We start from the raw sequence: 19,473 nt of genomic DNA on the forward strand, positions 1-19,473 counted from the left end.
CAATGAAACATAGTTTACTTGATGGTTTCCATTTTCACCTTGATATTCAAGACATAGAATAGCAGTGCCCTACTTTGTTGGGGTCTTAAACACTCTGCCAATAATAGCCCAAAACCAATATGAATTTTGTCAACTAGGTACTGACCTCCATTGGCTGTTAATATGAAATAAATCTCCAAGTCTCTCTTCAAAATGGAACCATTTAAACTAAGGACCTTGAGAGGTTCTTGGCTTTCAGTGGATGGTCAATTGAGAACAAGAAATAATTAACACACTTCTGGAGTGCCATTGCATTTCATGCTTAAGAAAAAAAGAACAAGGCTTTTGGGTGTATTAAACCACTTCTTTTAGCATCAAGCAGGAAGTTCAATGCTCAATCCAATACAGTAAATGAAACCTGACTTGCTATGTACTATCTCAAAACTAAAAAAGGAAATACTGTTGACCTAAAATATTGGTAACATTCATTCTTTAGACAGGGAATACGGGAGGAGAAGCCAGAGCTTTTATATTAAATTAATCAGAGAGATAAAAGTAAATTATATCTTTATTCTTTATATGATTATTTAAGGAAAAGCTAACTTGCAACCTACATGATACCACCAATAGTAATTGATTCTCATTAAACAGATGGAAACATTCTTAATGGAGAAGTCCAATTTCATTGGAGTCAAAATGAATTTTTTTCAATTTCTCCTTCTTTCTTATGTTCATGTCTTTGCTCATGATTCTATCTATGTAGATATGTACTATCAGTTCTGAATTTTGGAGCCAATAGAATGAAAGAGGCCCTCAAATCAACTTTCCAAAAGACAAAATCAGTAAGTAGGGGCAAAGAGACTTCAGACCTCAAGAATAACACCTGTGGGGGAAGAGAATACTTGAGACATAGTCCTTAGCCAGATGATCCCCAGATCTATATATCTAAATTGTAATTTATCTTCTAAAATCTAAATGAAAGCATCAATTCCTTTTTGGCTATCTAAAGCTGGATGTCCTATAACTATCTCAAACTCAGCATATCCAAAAGAGAAATCCCTTCAAGCATCCCCTCTTCCCATTGATTACACTATTGCCATGGGCATCACCATCTCCCTGTCACCAGACTCACAAATCCAGTATCATTCTCAACTCCTCACTTGGTCTTAACTCCCCAAAAGGTGGTTTCCCAAAATGTAAACCCATCCTCATTCATGACTCCTTAAAGTTCCCCAAGTTGTTGTTGTTTGTGGTTGAACTGCTTCAGTCATGTCTGACTCTCCATGACCTCATTTGGGGTTTTCTTGACAAAGATCCTGGGGTGGTTTGCCGTTTCCTTCTCCAGCTCACATTATAGATGAGGAACTGAGGCAAATAGGGTTAAATGAATTGCCCTGAGTCACATAGATAATAAGAACATGAAGCCAAATTTGAACACATGTCATTCTGACTGCACAGTTGGCACTTTATCCACTGAACCATCTAGCTGCCCCATACCTTTCGTCAATGCTCATATTAAGTACAGGCATTCCCTGATTCTACCAGCTGGAGGCAATGTTTCATAGCACTTCATAATCCCCGTTTGCATTCATCATAATTCAGTGGCCCTTAAACTGGGATCCATGAACTTGTGTCTGTCTGTCCATCTATTTATCTAATATATTATAAATTACATATACATGTAATATATAGATGCCGTAATTTAGATAAAATTGCTTTTTCTATGGATTTTATTTTATACATTTAAAAGCACTATTGTGAGAAGGAGTGTACAGGCTTCAACAAACTGCTAAAGATATCCATAATCCCAAAAGGTTTAAGAACACTGTAATCTAACTCATTATAATTATAATGTGTATGTCCCCCCCCATTAGATTCTAAGTCATTATAGCAAAAGGACATGCCTTATTTATTTCCATAATTCCTACTAGTTTTTATCACACTACATTGAACATATTCCATTTCATGAAATTCAGCAAATATTTATTAAGTGCCTATTATGAGGAAGGCACTATACTAGGGGATGGGTACATTAAGATGAGAGATGAAACCATCCCCAATTTAAACTAGCATGAGGGGGCAGCTAGGTGGCACAGTGGATAGAGCACCGGCCCTGGATTCAGGAAGACCTGAGTTCAAATCTGGCCTCAGACACATAACACTTACTAGCTGTGTGACCCTGGGCAAGTCACTTAACCCCATTGCCTAGCCAAAAAAAAATTAAAAAATAAAAAAAATAAACTAGTATGAGGGATATGAAATGGACATAAATAAATAAAAGATAGAATGTTGACTAGAGCATGAACAGGAAAGTCTTTCAAAGGGGAAGTTGAACTTGAGTGGGCCATAGAGGAAGGAGCTCTCAATAGGTAAGATGTGGCAAGAATGCATTGCCAGGCGGGGGGGCAGAGCCAAGATGGCAGTATGAAAGCAGTAACTTGCTTGAGTTCTCCTCCCAAACCATCTAAATACCTGTAAAAACGGTTCTAAACAAATTCTAGAGCAGCAGAACCCACAAAAAGACAGAGTGAAACAAACATCCAGCCCAAGACAACCTGGATGGTTGATTGGAAAGGTCTATCTCACTGGGCTGGGAGAGAAATGCAGCTCAGCATGTGCATGCAGGTAAAAACTAGGCCTCCATGAATGTGGAGCAGGCCCCAAAGGACTGAATTATGGGCAGCTGTGACAGTTTCCAGACTTCTCAACCCACAAACACCAAAGACAATATAGAAAGTCAGTAGGAAAGGTCTGTGACCATGGTGAGAAAGAAGCTTGGTCCCAGCCCCAGTCCCAGCACAGCCCCAGGGTGGTGGCTGCTTCCAGAGCTCTCAGCCCACAGACAGAGGGGGAATCGAGTGGCTGATTAGAGGGGAATTCTTTGCTAGTGCTGAGGCAGGATTCTCTTGCTTTGCCCATGCTTGCATCTGGGTCACAGTTCTGGGTGGCAGTCCTGGGGTGAGGAGGAGTGCTGGTGTGATAGAGATTGTAGTCAGGATGGAGAGGGAATCCTCCTCACTGTTCCAAGGCAGAAAAGAGTGTTTGGGGTCACTCATAGACCAGAGAACAGGCCAGGAAAGGAGTAAACACCTCACCCCTTATAATACAAACTTGGGAGAATTGAAAACTTACACGTCCCTAGAAGTATCTCTGAAAACAGCTGCACAACACCCCCAAAGCTTGGGACAGTACATTGTCCACACTGGAAGCAGACTCCTACCTTAACAAAGAGTTTATAACTCAAGTAATTGACTGGGATCATGAGCAAACTTCGCGAAAAAGGTAGACCATAGAATCTTTCTTTGGTGACAAAGAAGATCAAAACACACAACCAGAAGAAGACAACAAAGGCAAAGCTCCAAATCCAAAGCCTCCAAGAAAAATACAAATCGATCTCAGGCCATGGAAGAGCTCAAAAAGGATTTTGAGAAGCAAGTAAGAGAAGTAGAGGAAAAAATGGGAAGAGACATGAAAGTGATGCAAGAAAATCATATAAAACAAATCAACAGCTTGCTAAAGGAGACCCAAAAAATACTGAAGAAAATAACACCTTTAAAAAATAGCCTAATCCAAATGGCAAAAGAGGTCCAAAAAGTCAATGAGAAGAAGAATGCCTTCAAAAGCAGAATTGGTCAAATGGAAAAGGAAGTCCAAAAGCTCACTGAAGAAAATACTTCCTTAAAAATTAGAATGGAGCAATTGGAAGCTAATGACTTTATGAGAAATCAAGACATTGTAAAACAAAACCAAAAGAATGAAAAAATAGAAGACAATGTGAAATATCTCATTTGAAAAACAACTGAACTGGAAAATAGACCCGGGAGAGATTATTTAAAAATTATTGGACTACCTGAAAGCCACAATCAAAAAAAGAGCCTAGACATCATCTTTCAAGAAATTATCAAGGGGACAGCTAGGTGGTGCAGTGGATAGAGCATCAGCCCTGAAATCAGGACGACCTGAGTTCAAATCCGGCCTCAGACCAAACACTTGACACTTACTAGCTGTGTGACCCTAGGCAAGTCAGTTAACCCCAATTGCCAAAAAAAAAAATTATCAAGGAAAACTGTCTTGATATTCTAGAACCAGAGGGTAAAATAGAAATGGAAAGAAATCCGCCAACTACCTCTTGAAAGAGACCTCCAAAGGAAAATTCCTAGGAATATTGTAGCCAAATTCCAGAGTTCCCAGGTCAAGGAGAAAATACTGAAAGCATCAAGAAAGAAACAATTCAAATATTGTGAAAATGCAATCAGGATAACACAAGATTTAGCAGCTTCTACATTAAGGGACTGCAGGGCATGGAATATAATATTCCAGAGGGCAAACAAGATAGGATTACAGCCAAGAATCACCTACCTAGCAAAACTGAGTATAATCCTTCAGGGGAAAACGGACATTCAGTGAAATAGAGGGCTTTCAAGCATTCTTGATGAAAAGACCAGAGCTGAATAGAAAATTTGACTTTCAAATACAAGACTCAAGAGAAGCATGAAGAGGTAAACAGGAAAGAGAAAACATAAGGGACTTATTAAGGTTGAACTGTTTATGTTCCTACATGGAAAGATGATATTTGTAACTCATGAGACCTATGTCAGTATTAGGGTAGTTGGAGGGGAAAAATTATATGGAGAGAGAGAGAGAGAGAGAGAGAGAGAGAGAGAGAGAGAGAGAGAGAGAGAGAGAGAGAGAGAGAGAGAGAGAGAGAGAGAGAGATAAATAGAGGGGACAGGGTGAGTTGAAGATGAGGGGGTGATACCTGGAGAATAGAATTAAGGAGTGAGAGAGGATTATACTGGGAGAAGGAGAAAGGGGGAGGTAGAATGGGCAAAATTATCTCATATAAAACAGATAAGAAAAGGCTTTTACAGTGGAGGGGAAACGGGGGAAGGTGAGAGGGAGTGAGTGAATCTTATTCACATTGGATTTGGCTTAAGGAGGGAATACCATACACACTCAATTGGAGGAGGAAAGGCAGGTAAAGGAAAGTTTGGGCGGAACTGTCAACGTTCTTGTCTGGCTGGAATGTGGAATACATGGAAGAAGAGTAGACTGGCAGAAGAATCAACAGACAGTTTGTAGCTAGAGAGCAATGGACAGCAAATCCAAGATAAAGTATTTTGTGTTTCGTCCCATCATAAAACATTTTGATTTTTCCACAAGGGACTTAGATGGTCACTCTGGTGCATTTAGATTATTTCTGCAGCTTTGTGAGTAACGGATTTTTCCATGTCCTCTCATAAATTTGCAATAGCAATTCCAGTCCCAATGTGTTAAGTAAGATTCTTCCTTGCTTTCATCTGACATTGCAAGGATACCAGAGATGAACATGAATTATTTATTTGGTCATTTGTCCCTCCCACTGGGTGACTAACTCATTTCTTTCTTTCCTTCTTTCCTTTTTTGATCATACGTTTCTTGAACGACATCTTTTACTGCTGAGCTTCATTGTGGTTCTTTACTATTTATTTTCTGTTGCAGCCTGATCTTACTCATGACTTACCTGCCATTAACTTTAATTCTATTTTAATCCTTCAAAGAATATAATATTTCATGAATCATAGCCATGAACCCTGGTAGAATATTGCTAGGAAAAATATGGACCTTTATTTATGGGAGGAATTCAGGGTCCATTTAAGAGTTTCTCAACTTCCCAAAAGTAAATCCATTGAGCTACAATTCTCCTCTTTAGTTTTGGACCCAACAAAATATCCAATTTAACTGTCTAGCCAATATTTATATATTGATGAACTCGGTTGTCCATCTAACTGCATATCATAGTCTAAACAACAGGCATTCTTCTTTTACTTTTTTCTGTATAAATGTTTAAGTAAAAGTCTTTTGAGGACATATGAATCTCGTACTGAAGGATCTGTAGTGATTGGGATCTTGAAGAAACCATCATGATGCAATCCATTAACAAGAATATCTGAAAGACTTTACCATCTAAAAGGAATTTCTCTTTGACTCAGACTCTGCTGAGTTTCCTCCATGACAGTTGTGGACACCATTGCCTGCCCTGTTACTTAGGACAAGTGGACATCTGAACAAGGTTTGCTCTGTTGTTATATTTTATGAGGAATTGTGGATAGTTGTGCTGAAGGCAATGTAAACACCTTGGTGAATTAGAGTCTGTAAAGGGTATTTTCCTTTGTAATATCAAATGTTCAATTATCAAAATGTAAGCATCATTACAGTGTATGTTTTCTTCATCTTTAAGTCAGTTGGGTTAAGGTAATGATGTAGCCTTCTATGGAATGTTCAGGAAAATGCCAGGTAAGTAAAACTAATATAGCCTCATATTCTTAGATGTTAAAATAATAGAAGACAGTTATCATTGAAAGTGTTTACTGCAGTACTAGACAAAAACCAGAGAAATATATCAATTGAATGCAATAGAGATTGTAGACATATGCTAAATAAATATAAAAGATTAATACTTGCCAAAACTGCAAAAAATGAAAAGCAAGTATAAAAATCGGTTAAAATTTGTCAAGAATTGGATTTAGATACATATGTCATGTCAAAGACCTAAGTGAATTCCAGCTGTATTATACAACAAGTATCAAAAAAATCACAAAGAAGAAATACGTCAAAATATATTTCATGATCATAGAGGGTAGATTTTTTTCCTAATAGACAAATAGAAGAAATAATTAAGGACAAGATGATTGTGCTCAATGTCATTAAAGAGTTAAAAAATCCATACAATAAAATAATATAATAAAAATAACTAAATGTTTATGGTATGCCAAATAGTTATTGAAAATATGACTGACAAAAACTTGACATATAAAAATATGAGGAATTGGTAAAAATTGTAGAGGCTCTTCCTAGTACTTAATGAATAAATGAGAAAAAGGATATGAAGAATTTTCAAAAGAGGAATCAAATTATATATAATTACTTTGAAAAATATTCAGCCTTATAATAACTGACATGTTCTAATTAATCAATCAAACTTGCAAAAATAATTCAGAACAATGAAACTCATTCATGTTGGGGTTGTAGATAAATGAGTATGTTCATTCATTGCTGATAGAATTACAAATTTTTAGCAGCTATTTGGCAGTGAAGCTGACTGTTGGATAGAGTGTCTGCCCTTCAGTGAGGAAGACTCATTTTCCTGAGTTCACATGTGGCTTGAGACACTTACTAGTTGTGTGGCCTTGGGCAAGTCATTTCTCCCTGTTTGCCTCAGTTTCCTCATCTGTAAAATGACCTGGAGAAGGAAATGGCAAACCACTCCAGTATCTTTGCCAAGAAAATCCCAAATGGGGTCATGAAGAGTCAGACCCTACTGAAACAACTGAATAACAACAGCAGTCCTTTGGAGAGCCTTCTGACCAGCGCGATGAAAAAGTGACAAAAATAAGTATGCCCTTTGATGCAATTATTCCATTGTTGGGAATATATCCTATTTTTCAAAAGCAAACCCCCAAAAGAGTTCTCTTTAGTTTTTGTTGTTGTTGTTGTTTTTTTATACCAGCATTTATTTGTCATTATAAAAACTAGAAGCAACTTTGATTTCCAATAATGGGAGAATCATTATTACATTGATGTAATAAATGCTGCATTGCAATTAAAACTGTGAAATATGAAGGATGCATGAAAATATAAAAATATATTTATGAAATTATGCAGAACAAAAACAGCAAGAAGAAAAGAATAGACATTAATTACAATCATCTAAAATAAGTGAGAATAATCAATACTGATAATTATTTAAGAGGCAGTATCGGAAAACTTAGGAATTTATAAGATTTGATTTTAATTTGTTTAGAAAGAAATAGAGATAAAACACATCTTAGACTCTGCAAGCTATAGAATAATGAATTTATCTTCCATTGCAGAGGAAATTCTAGAACAGATTACTGAATAGATAGTTAATGAAAAGCTAGAAAAGGAAACAGTGATTACCAAGAGCCATCATGATTTCATCTGGTCATGGCAGAAAAACCTTATTGTTTCCCCCTCCCCCAATGAGACTGTATCTTCTTATGCCAGGCTGGGAGTCAAGAAGACTCATCTTCTCAAGTTTAAATCCGGCCTCGGACACTTACTAACTGTGTATCTCACCCAAGCTGTAAGGGCAGTATCCATTCAAAGGTCTAATCCCAAAACTGATTGGCTAAGAAGCTTTAATATGTTCAGTTTTTCCAAAGTGAGCTGGCCCACCCCTTCTTAGGCAATCTAGTAGCTCTCTGCTCCTGGATGACTAACCATATTGGTACAAATCTCAGTGCAGACTACCCAATCAACTTTAGCCCTCCTGTAGCTCAGAACTCCTGAACTCAAGTGATCTTGAGTGAACTCAGCTACCTCAGAGGCAAGGTGTACAGGCATAGGCCAAAAAACCCAACCTTATTTCTTTTTAAAAAATTATGCTAAAAAAAACTAGATGACCGGGATATAATCATTTTGTTGGATTTCAATAAAACATCTGATAAATTATCTCAATATTCTTTTGGAAAAGATGGATAGATACATATTAGACATTAATACAATGGGTAGATTCAGAACCAGTTGGATGGTCCAATTTAGACTAGTCCATAATGATTTAATTACAGCTGTATAAAAGTGGAATTGGTTGTCTTTAGAAATGACAAGCTCGTCCCTTTTTTGTACATCTGCAAGTAGAGTCTGGAGCATCACTTATCAAGCATGCTATAACAGCTGATTGATTTTGGGTATGGGTTTCACTAAATGGCTGCTGATTCATCTTCTAAAGCCACAGTTTTTGATTCATTAAAATTTGATTACATTGATGCTTTATATAATTTGTAGTAAATTATCCTTTTAAAATGTCTTAAACAACAGAATTAATTCCTGCCTCATATCAAAATCAAAGAAGAGAAAAAAACCCAGCACTGTTATAACCCAGAAACCTGATACAGTAAAAACACTTATTAAATGAAGTGATCACAAATTGAGATGTTCTGTGAAATTAAAGTTTCAAACCATGTTGCTCAATATCTTTTTAATGACTTTTCCATTTTCTAGGCTTATTAAGTAGAACTTAATAGAAATCACTGAAGCTTTCTCTGATGACTGAGAAATTTGGAGTATCTAAAGTTCATTATTGAAATGCTAAGGGTTGAAAATATTGAGTAGACTATATTGGATCCCTGGAAGGTGATTTTTTTTAAAAAAAAATCACTAATAATAATATTTAACCCAATTTTCTGTATTAAAATTGTATTCAAGTTTTCATTACAATAATATTTTCTAAACATCTTTCTCTTCATACTAAAAATAAAGAGCTAGAAAATAAATAGCTAACTGAGAGTTCTGGTTAGCTGAAATTAAAGTTAATTGCTGTTTTGCTTTTGTAAAGTGTGTTCCAGCATTTTAAAAAATGAGACTTTGTTGATTGCCTAATGAATTTTTTATTTTCCTACTCTATCATGGTATTCTCCATAAAACTCAGTTCAGGTGACGTACTATCAATGGTATTGACCCAGGCATCTCAAAGGCTCTTCTAGAAGAATACAAGCCCTGGAAGGTCCTACTATTTGGAAAATATTCAAGTACAGGTGATGGAATGGGTTACTGTTCAAAGAATGTGAGACTAGCTAGGTTGGGACAGACTCATTACCAGAAGCATAGATACCAATGAATAATACACATTAATGTGTGTATGTGTAATATGCATATATAGTATTTACATATATATGTATGTATACACATACTCACACACACACACATATATAAACATTCACAAAAACTAAGACTAACCATTTAGCCATGGCATAGAGTGTTTAGGACATGGATCAGTAGCAGGAGTACCCTTACCTAATAAAATCATGGATTCTTGAAATATGATATTTTTAATAAGCAACTCAATTTCAGGTTGGAATGGGAAAGGAATTTAAACCAAAAATGAGAATTATGATTACTCTCAAATTATCTGATCTGGAGCTTTGTGAGAAAAAAAATCAAAATTACTTGACAAGAAAAAGCAGAAAATGGGAAAAGACAGCAAGGAGGAATTTTCACAAGTCACGCATGAGGAATTCATTGAAGCTAGGAAGAAAAGCTACTATCTGGTGAGAGTACAAGATTTTCTAAAGTAGAAAAATGAACTTGACTGGATTCAAAGAAAGGAGGAAAAACACAAGCATTTATGAAGTATACGCTCTATGCCCAACCACTCCAGTATCTTTGCGACCCCCATTTGGGGTCATGAAGAATCAGACCCTATTGAAACAACTGAACAACAGCAACTTTATGCTAAACATCATGTGAAGTGCTTTACATATGAGAACCATGTGATCCTTACAACAGTCCCTGAAGGTAGATACTATTATTATCCCTGCATTCAGTTGAGGAAATTGAGGTTAAGTAACTCATCCAGGGTCACATAGCTAGTAAGTGTCTAAGGCTAGAACTGAACTCTGGTCTTCTACACTCCAGGCCTAGCATTCCATTCACTGCACTACCTAGCTGAAATTAGATAAATGAGAAAGCATTAAACAACCAGTCGTGTCCTTTTTATGCTTATTTTTTAAGATTAAGGAGCGAATTAGCTTTACAATGTGTTTTCTTTGGGAGGCAGGGAAGGGCATGATCAAGAGAGTCAATGATTTTTTTGATTGATGAGCTCCCTAACCAATCTACTAATGATAAGGTGTCATGGTTTGTAAAGCGCTCTAAAGCATGTTAACTCATTGATCCCCACAAGAAGCCTGGGAGGGAGGTGTTATTATTATCCTCATTATTATCCTCAGATGAGGGAACTGAGACAATTCTGGAGGCCATCTTCTGGCTCTTTTAGTATTTCCTAGATGTCAATTCAACCTGCAATGATTATTGTCCAGAGAAAGCGAAACACTAAGATTCTCAATTACTCGGCTTTATGGGAACAGTTGTGAATAATAATAATAATAATAACGATAATGATAATGATAATAATTTGATAGAGCTTTAAAGTTTGAAAAACACTTTACATACCTTATCTTTTTTGATCCCCCCCAAAGAACACTTGAAAGTAGGCACAATTATTATATTCATTTTACAAATAAGAAAACTGAGTCTCAGTAAGTCTAACTAACTTGTCCAAGGCCACAAAGCTTATAAATTTTTGAGGAAAGATTTGAACTCAAATCTTCCTGACTCCAAATCCGCCATTCTCTACTTTACCACTTACCTACCAATAATAAAAAAAGGACTTTTGCATCAGTAGTAACTTAGAAATAGAAGTAGTGTTGGAATGTTCCAAAGAAGCAAATTTAGGCTTGATGTAAATATAATCTTACTATTATTTAGAGATAACCAAAATAGAATGGGCTGCCTCGACAAAGTGGATTTGCCATCACTGAATGACTTTAAGCAAAAGTTGTATGACCATTCATGAGGGATAGTTCAGGGTGGACTCTCTTTTTGTGTGTGTGTCTCTCTCACTGTCTCTCTGTTTCTCTCTGTCTCTCCATACATACACACACACACACACACACACACACACACATATGTGTGTGTATGTATGCATTTGAATGGGTGGATGAATGGATGTGTGTGTTATACTAGCTTGTCTCTGAAATTCTTTCTAATTTTGAAATTCTGTGAAAACATCATGGCAAATCAGAAACCAAATAACAGATATGCATTTCAGGTTCACTCTCATTATAGACCCATTTATCAAAGAGCAGTCATCAAGGTTAAGCAGGTGCCATACATTTCAATAAAGACAGAATGAATCATTAGAAATTCTTAATGAAAAGTGCCTAACTGCCATCAGAAGATAGGTATTCAACTAAACTATTCCATATTAGTCGAAAATCTTGTTTGTGAAGAGCCAAAGCAATTTTGAAACTTTTTTTCTTTCTCAAAACAGATATTTAATAAGATACGCAAAATCAGCACCTAATTGAAAGGAAATAAATGATCAATGCCTCCCAGATGCGCAATATCTTCTTTCCCAAGATTTGCTCAATTATGCCCCTAAAGAAATCAAAGAAAAAAAGAATATATATGTACAAAAAACACTGATCACTTTTGTGATAGCTCAAAACTGGAAATTAAGGGGGTGTCCTTTTGGGGAATGACCAAACTGTGGTACGTTAATGTATTGGAATACTGACATTCAATAAAAATGATGAAATTGACAGTTTTAGAAGGTCTTTTTGAACTAATGCATTGTGAAGTGAGCAGAGCTGCAACAATTTATATAATGATGATAATGTAAAGAAAAACAATCTTTAAATTCTTTAGATTTCTGATTGATACAGTCATAAATCATGAGTCTAAAAGGATAAATTTGAAAGATGACACTCATCTCCTGACAGAGAGGTGATGAACTTAAAATATAGAAGCAATATACATTTTCTGACAAGGCCAAGGTGGGAATTTGTTTTGCTATGCCATGTATGTGTTGAAAGTTTTCTTTACTATTATTATTCAGTGAGGCACAGTAGAAGAGATAGATTAATAAAAAAAAATCTTGTTACTTGAACAAAGAAAGTAATAAACTAAAACTATTAAATATAAAATGTTAACTAAAAAAAAATAAACAACTGAAGTAACAGAATCCTATGTGAGACTATATAACTTTACTTGCATGATCCCTATTTTATTCATCTGAACATTTAATTCTAAATGGAAATTTCCATATTTATTCCTCCTGCTTTTTACATGGTTCTAAATTTTCACTCTCTGACACACAAAAACTTCTTAACAGATTATTAACTACCAACTTCATTGATCAATTTGATAATAATTTATCGAGCTATAGTAGATACAGTAGAACCAAAAAAGAACTGAATCAGGAATCAGGCTACCTGACTTCTAGTCTTGGGTCTGCCACTGTGACTGTGGGCAAATCACTTCTTTGACCATCAATTCTATTCTTAAACTCATTTAAAACAACTAGGTGATATCTTTTGACCTCTCTCGGGCTTCATTTCTCTCTTAATCCTGCTTACTTTAACCTTCCCCAATTTTGAAATTGTTATTTTATAGAGAAAATGGAAGTAAAATGACTATCACATAGTTCTTTTTTTCCTACATTTTTGGTTACCTGCACCCTACCCCCAAACAGTAAGCCTCTCACCTGATACTTCTTCTTTTTGTTTTGAATATTATTTCATTCAAAAGAATTCAAATTTTTCCAACTCCAAATTCTGAATATTAATAGTTGTTATTGATGGATTTTGAACTATTCACTTATAATCAACACCTGGCCTATGATTCCCAGAAATTCTTTTCTGGGTTTTCCAAAGTATTTATTAATGCTGAAAGCCCCCTGATTTTTTTGCACTCCCTCTTTCCTTGGTTTCTGGGCCAGCTTTTTCCTGGCTTTCCTAAGTGGTCCATCTTAGTTTCTACAGGTTTATCCTTATCACATTCCCCAAGTGTGAATGTTGTCAAGGACTTTAAACCCTCTCTTATTCTTTTGCTACACTTGTTAACCCAGCTATTTTGTCTGGTCCTGTGATAATTCTCAAATCTACCTATTCAGCCATAATCTGTTCAATGAACTCTAATCAATCCTGGATTTCCAATTGCCTGATGACTGTCTCTACCTGGATTTCCTACCAGCACCTCAAACTCAACATGTCCAAAAATGATTTCATTATCTTTCCACCCTCCACAAAACCTACAAAGTTTCCTGACTTGTCTATTTCTGTTTATTGGTACCATTCTCTTCCCAGTCAAACAAGTTTGAAATTTTGGAGCAGTCTTTGATTCTTTCCTCGGTCTCTATATCCAATCATTCACCAAATCCTGTACACTCTACCTTGCCTATATCTTCTGCATCTCTTTCTATCAACTCACACTTTTGTTACCCTACTTTGTGTCCTCATTTCCTACTGGACCCATCATAAGATTGGTCTACCTACCTCTGGTCTTCTCATTCTCCAATCTATTTATGATAACAGTAACAGGTTTCAGCAGGAGTCTACGGACTAAATACCAAAAAAAATGTAACATGCTATATATGATCCTATAGATGGGTCTAGTCACCCAGTTGGCTATCAACATATCTATTCAGAGTCATACTTGGCACTTCATACCTCTCACCTAAGTGTGTGAGACAGTCCACTGCTCTCTGGATTTGCCTCAATCCTCTAATTTGCCCTCATATTTGTAAGTCAAAGTTAGCTGCAATAAATTATGGCCACACATTTATATTCAAACTCTTTCAAAGTTCTAGTGATAACCCTGTTGAGCAGAAATATACTTCACTTATTCACCACTCCAGCTCTTAAGCCCCCACACAATCTATTTTTTATCTTCACACCCAGCCATTCAAAAAATGATGCTTTGATTTTATACATAAGGTTTTATTTAATAATGAAGCAAAAGAAATGATATAAATACCAATGTATTAAATCAAATATGTTCATGATAAAATATATCACAATATACATATAAACCCAGATTATGCCATTTCATCAATGTATTCAATAAGCTATCTATGGTAAAGAATGGGCACACATCTATAGGAACCTGGCAGGGAAATATATGAGGTAGAAAAATTCATGCACTTAGGGTAACTCACAACTCTAGACTTTAGGTTTCAATGATATTAGTCCACTCTCTTCCCAACTCCAGATCAGATGCCACCTCTTCCATGATGTCTTCCCTAATCCTTTCAACTGAAAGTGTTTTCTCCACCTTTAAACTTTTCTATGGTCTTTTGTCTGGATATCTCCTTTGCCAATTTCACCTTATACCTTGTATCTTTCTTATTTTCATACATGTGTTTTATCGTGTTTTTGATTGGAGGATTGTTTAAGGTAGTGGTTATTGAATGTTTTATCTTTTTATCTTTGTTCTTCATTCAGCACCTAGCATGGGGCCTTAAGCATAGCGGACCCTTATGATATTTGTTGAACTGAATGAATGAACAAAGCATTTTTAAGTGCTTACTATGCGCAAAGCACTATGATAAGGGAGGAAGTTTTGTTCTCAAGGAGGTCACATCCTAATGGGGGAGATTACACAGATAGAAGGTTTCAACTGCTTGTCAGATGGAGTCTCCATGGTCATTAGGGAGCAGCACACAAATACACTGTAATGAACTGATTCACCACCTCAAAGATGTTCCACCTCTTCACAGACATAATTTGAATGTGTTATTCTTCAGAAAGAAGGGCTGATGGCATTAATTATGGAATAAGATAGAAATGGGGAGGTTTATGAGATCAAATGTAATAAACATGAAGTACCACATGAGTGAAGGTCTTTTCTAGGTCAGTGGACCAGTGCTACCACTACAAAAGTTACTATTATCAGATTTTCCTTTAGTTTCATGATGACTTTGCCCTGCTATATCCTTGAGGCCTAATTCAGACACACTGGTAGTTAGTCCTTGGCTTTGGAATTTGATCCCAGACTTGGTTCATTTGATTCAAAATGAATTCCTGGTTTTGATCTCAGACACTCATATTGAATCTCCCAAATGACAGATAAATAATTGCTTCCTTTTGGATCTCATACCAGAGTTGCCTTTTGGCTTAAAGAGACTGGCATCGTCTGCCCCAAAATATATTGTGACTATCTCATGAACTGTTCTGATACTTCTCCCCAATTTTTTTCCTTATACTCTGGAGTACCTGAACTATAGCTTAACCCTTGAAGAACTGAAATTTATTCAAAATGAAAACAGAAGCCAGATATGCATGGGCTAAATCCTTGCTAGAAGAGAGGGGTAAATTTCATGATGGGGGTGGAGATAAAGAGCAGGACGTGTCCAGAAATGACTGATGTAGAAACAGAAGGCATCAATAAAACTCTTTTTAAAATATTGGCTATATCTTTATGGCATGACAAAATAGACCATTTTCCATGAATTCTCTCTCCCCTCTCCCTCCCCACTCAGTGCATTCTACTTTTCTTAACAGTCTTAATGGAATTGGATTGATAGTATAGCAATTCCCTCAATTACTCAGTAATTGGACATTATTATGACTGTAACAGTCAATTTGAACATGTCATATAGATGTGTTTTTTTTGGATGCTGTGAGAAAAATGTGGATTATAGCAGAAGAAAGATAAATGAAATAAAAGAGACAGAGGCAAGAAATTCACTTATCAGTGAGCCTTAGAGTCCAATAGTGGGCAGAATTTTTAAAATATAATTTATAAAGAAAATCTAAAAGCCTAATCAATGCACTAAACATCATCATTAAATAGCATCTCTGTCTTTCTTCTTCAGGAATGAATGACAATATGATGCAGTATCTGAACTCCTGTCTACAATCACTCAAATGCTTTTTCCTGTCCTTTTTTTACCTATCCTTTATTCCCATTCCCCTCAAGTCAACCCCAGTATTGTACTCTGAAGCAACCCACCCTTTCTACCATGTTTTCTAGAAAGCCTACTCCTTAGGTACTGAACTGGTTTTCATCTCAAATCTTTGCCTTTCCCACTGCTTCTACCTTCTAACTCTCACTGAGACATGGCTCCCACTTGATGACACAGCCTCCCTAGCCACACTTACCAGCACTGACTGTATTTTCACTAGCTAGTTGAGGTGGGAGCGTTAGAGGACTCTTTGTTTTCCACTGCCACTTATAGGTACTTCATCTACCACTATTGCTCAGTAACCTCTCATCCTTAGAGCTTCAATCAATCTATATGTACTACTCAATCAATATTCTAGTAGCTGTTATTTATCTATCTCCTGAATACTCTCCTTCCTTCCTCAATGAGTGTACTGCCTAGATCACAGTCTTTCTGTCCTCCTCATCTCCTACCTCAAACTAGAGAGACTTCAACATATATAGTAACATATGTTATTATCAAATACCCTAAATTCCCAGTTCCTCAACTTGCACATTTCATTTGTCCTCTCCTCCACCTCATCTTAGCCATGCACAAAGACAGCTATACCGTTGATCTTGAAATCACCCACAAATGTTCCACTTTTCATGTTTATGAACTCTACAATTTCCTTATTTTATTACAAGCTATTGTCATTTTAGGGCAGCAAGGTGGAGCAGTGGATAGAGCACTGGGCTTGGAATCAGGAAGAATTGTCTTCCTGAATTCAAATCCAACCTCAGACACTCATTAGCTTTGTGACCCTGGGCAAGTCACTTAATCCTGTTTGCCTCACTTTCCTCATCTATAAAATAAGCTGGAGAAAGAAAGGGTAAACCACTTGAGTATCTTTGCCAAGGCAACTCCAAATGAGATCATAAAGAGTTGGAAACAACTGAAAATGACCGAAAAACAACATTGTTATTTCATCTTTCCCTTTGCCTTGCAAACCCAAATCCTGTCCTTTACCCTTACTGTGAACTCTAATCCCTCAACCCCTCAGTTCTTTTCCAAGTCATCACCGCTACACTTGCTACTCTCTTCTTTCTTGCTCATCTTGACCCTTTGGTGAATCATTTCAGTTCTGCACTGTTCTCTTCTGTACCTTATCCTCTCTTATTGTATTGCCCTGCACATTCACTCTTACATATGTGTTACTAATCAGTGTTAAAGAAAATCATGAAACCATGCTAACTACAAATTTATATTACATAACTTCAGCTGGACCTTCACTATGACCAGGTAATTCTTTCATACCTCCAAAATTATTTCATTATCACATTTACCACAGCAAATCTTCTCAACTTTCTCTTCCCTCCTCAAACCTCCTATGATTCCCTCTTTCCCCATCCTCTCAGCTGAGAACCTTGTCTCATATTTCACTGAAATGATTGAGGTCATTTACTGAGCATTCCCCTTCCTTTTTCTTCCTCATATCAAGATGTCCAGATGCCTTCTGCCATTTCTGCCTTCATCCCTATCTAATATAAAGACATGGCCTATCTCCTGCCAAGGCAAACACATCTACATGTACAAGTAATTCCATTCCAGCCTGTTTTCTTCAATGGATTGTCTACTCCATCATCTCCTCTCACTTTCCTTCCATCTCTCCTTTACTATTGGCAGTTTCTCTACTGTCTACAAATGTGTCCATGTCTCATCAATCCCCCCAAAAAACTCTTCTTTGCTCTGTCCATTACCACTAGCTGTATTTCTCTATCTTGTTTCCCTTTTGTGGCTACACTTTTTAAGAAATCCACCAATGATTGACGTCTCCACTTCCTTTCCTCTCACTCTCCTGACTGTTGACTTCATTATTCAACTGATACTGCTTTTATTCACTTATCAAATATCTCTTACCAGATTACCAAATCTAATGGTCTTCTTCCTCCTTTATCTTTCTTGGACTCTGACACTGTCAACAACCCACTTCTCTTTAGTACTCTCTTCTCTCTAGATCTTCTCGGTACTATTCTTCCCTGGTTCTCCTTCTACCTACCTGACTACTCCTTCTTAGTCTCCTTTTCTGGACCTTGATCCAGGTCCCATCTGCTATCTGTGGGTTTCTAACAAGGTTCTGTCTTAGGCTGCCTTTTCTTCTCCCTCTATGCTGTTTCATTTGGTGAGCCCATCAGCCCTCATCGTTCAATTATCATCTCTATGTAGATGACTCCTAGATTTACGTGACCAGACCTGACTTCACTGCTAACATCCAGATGCATCTCCAACTGCTAAATAGACATCTCAAACTGGACAGTAGACATCTTAAACTCAACATGTCCAAGATTGAACTCATTTTCTTTTCCCCACAATCTTCCCCCTTTCCTTACTTCTACATTACTTTTGAAGACACCACCACTGCCCAGGTCATCCAGGCTCATAACCTAGGTGTCCATCTCTACTCTTCACTTTCTCGCACCCTCTAGATCAAATCTGTGGCCAAGGCCTATCAGTTTTATCTTCATAAAATCTCACAAATATTCCCCTTTCTTTACTTTGACATTGCCACTGTTCTGGTGCTGGGTCTCATCATTTCATGCTTAGACTGTTGCAATAACCTAATAGGTTCCCTGCTTGAAGCTGAGCCCCAATCAAATCTATACGCTACTTAATTGTCAAATTGTGCTTCCTAAAGCTCATATTGACCATGTCACTCCCTTATTCAATTAGTTTTCCCTTCTAGAATCAAATAGAAAATCCTGCTTGGCATTGCAAACCCTTCATAGCTTGGACCTTTCCTGTCTTTCTAGTCTTCTTATACCTCACTCCCCTTACATATACAAACACACATGCGCTCTGTGATCAGGCAGTAACACTGGCCTCTTTGCTGTTCCTTGCACAAAGTACTCAGTCTCCAGTCTCTGGGCATTGTTCCCTGGCTATTCCCCATGACTAGAATACTCTGCCTCCTCATTTCTACCTCTTGGCTTCCCTAGCTACCTCCAGTCCCAGCTAAGATCTCATTTTGAACAAGAAGATTGTCCTCATCCCCCTTCATGTTAGTGCCTTCCTTTACAGATTATCTCCAATTTATCCTGCATATGTTTGATTTGAACATAACTATTTGTATATTGTCTTCCCCATTAGAATGAGCTTCTTGAGAGCAGGAACTAGTTTTTGCTTTTCTTTGTATCCTGAGCATTTAGCATGGTGCCTGCCACATAAAATGCATGTAATAAACACTTGTTGACTGACTGACTGAATCTGGAGTCAGAAAAGTCTGGTTA

Source organism: Vombatus ursinus, unplaced genomic scaffold, assembly GCF_900497805.2.
Source record: "Vombatus ursinus unplaced genomic scaffold, bare-nosed wombat genome assembly UNPS02009770.1, whole genome shotgun sequence".
NCBI classification, from domain to species: Eukaryota; Metazoa; Chordata; class Mammalia; order Diprotodontia; family Vombatidae; genus Vombatus; species Vombatus ursinus.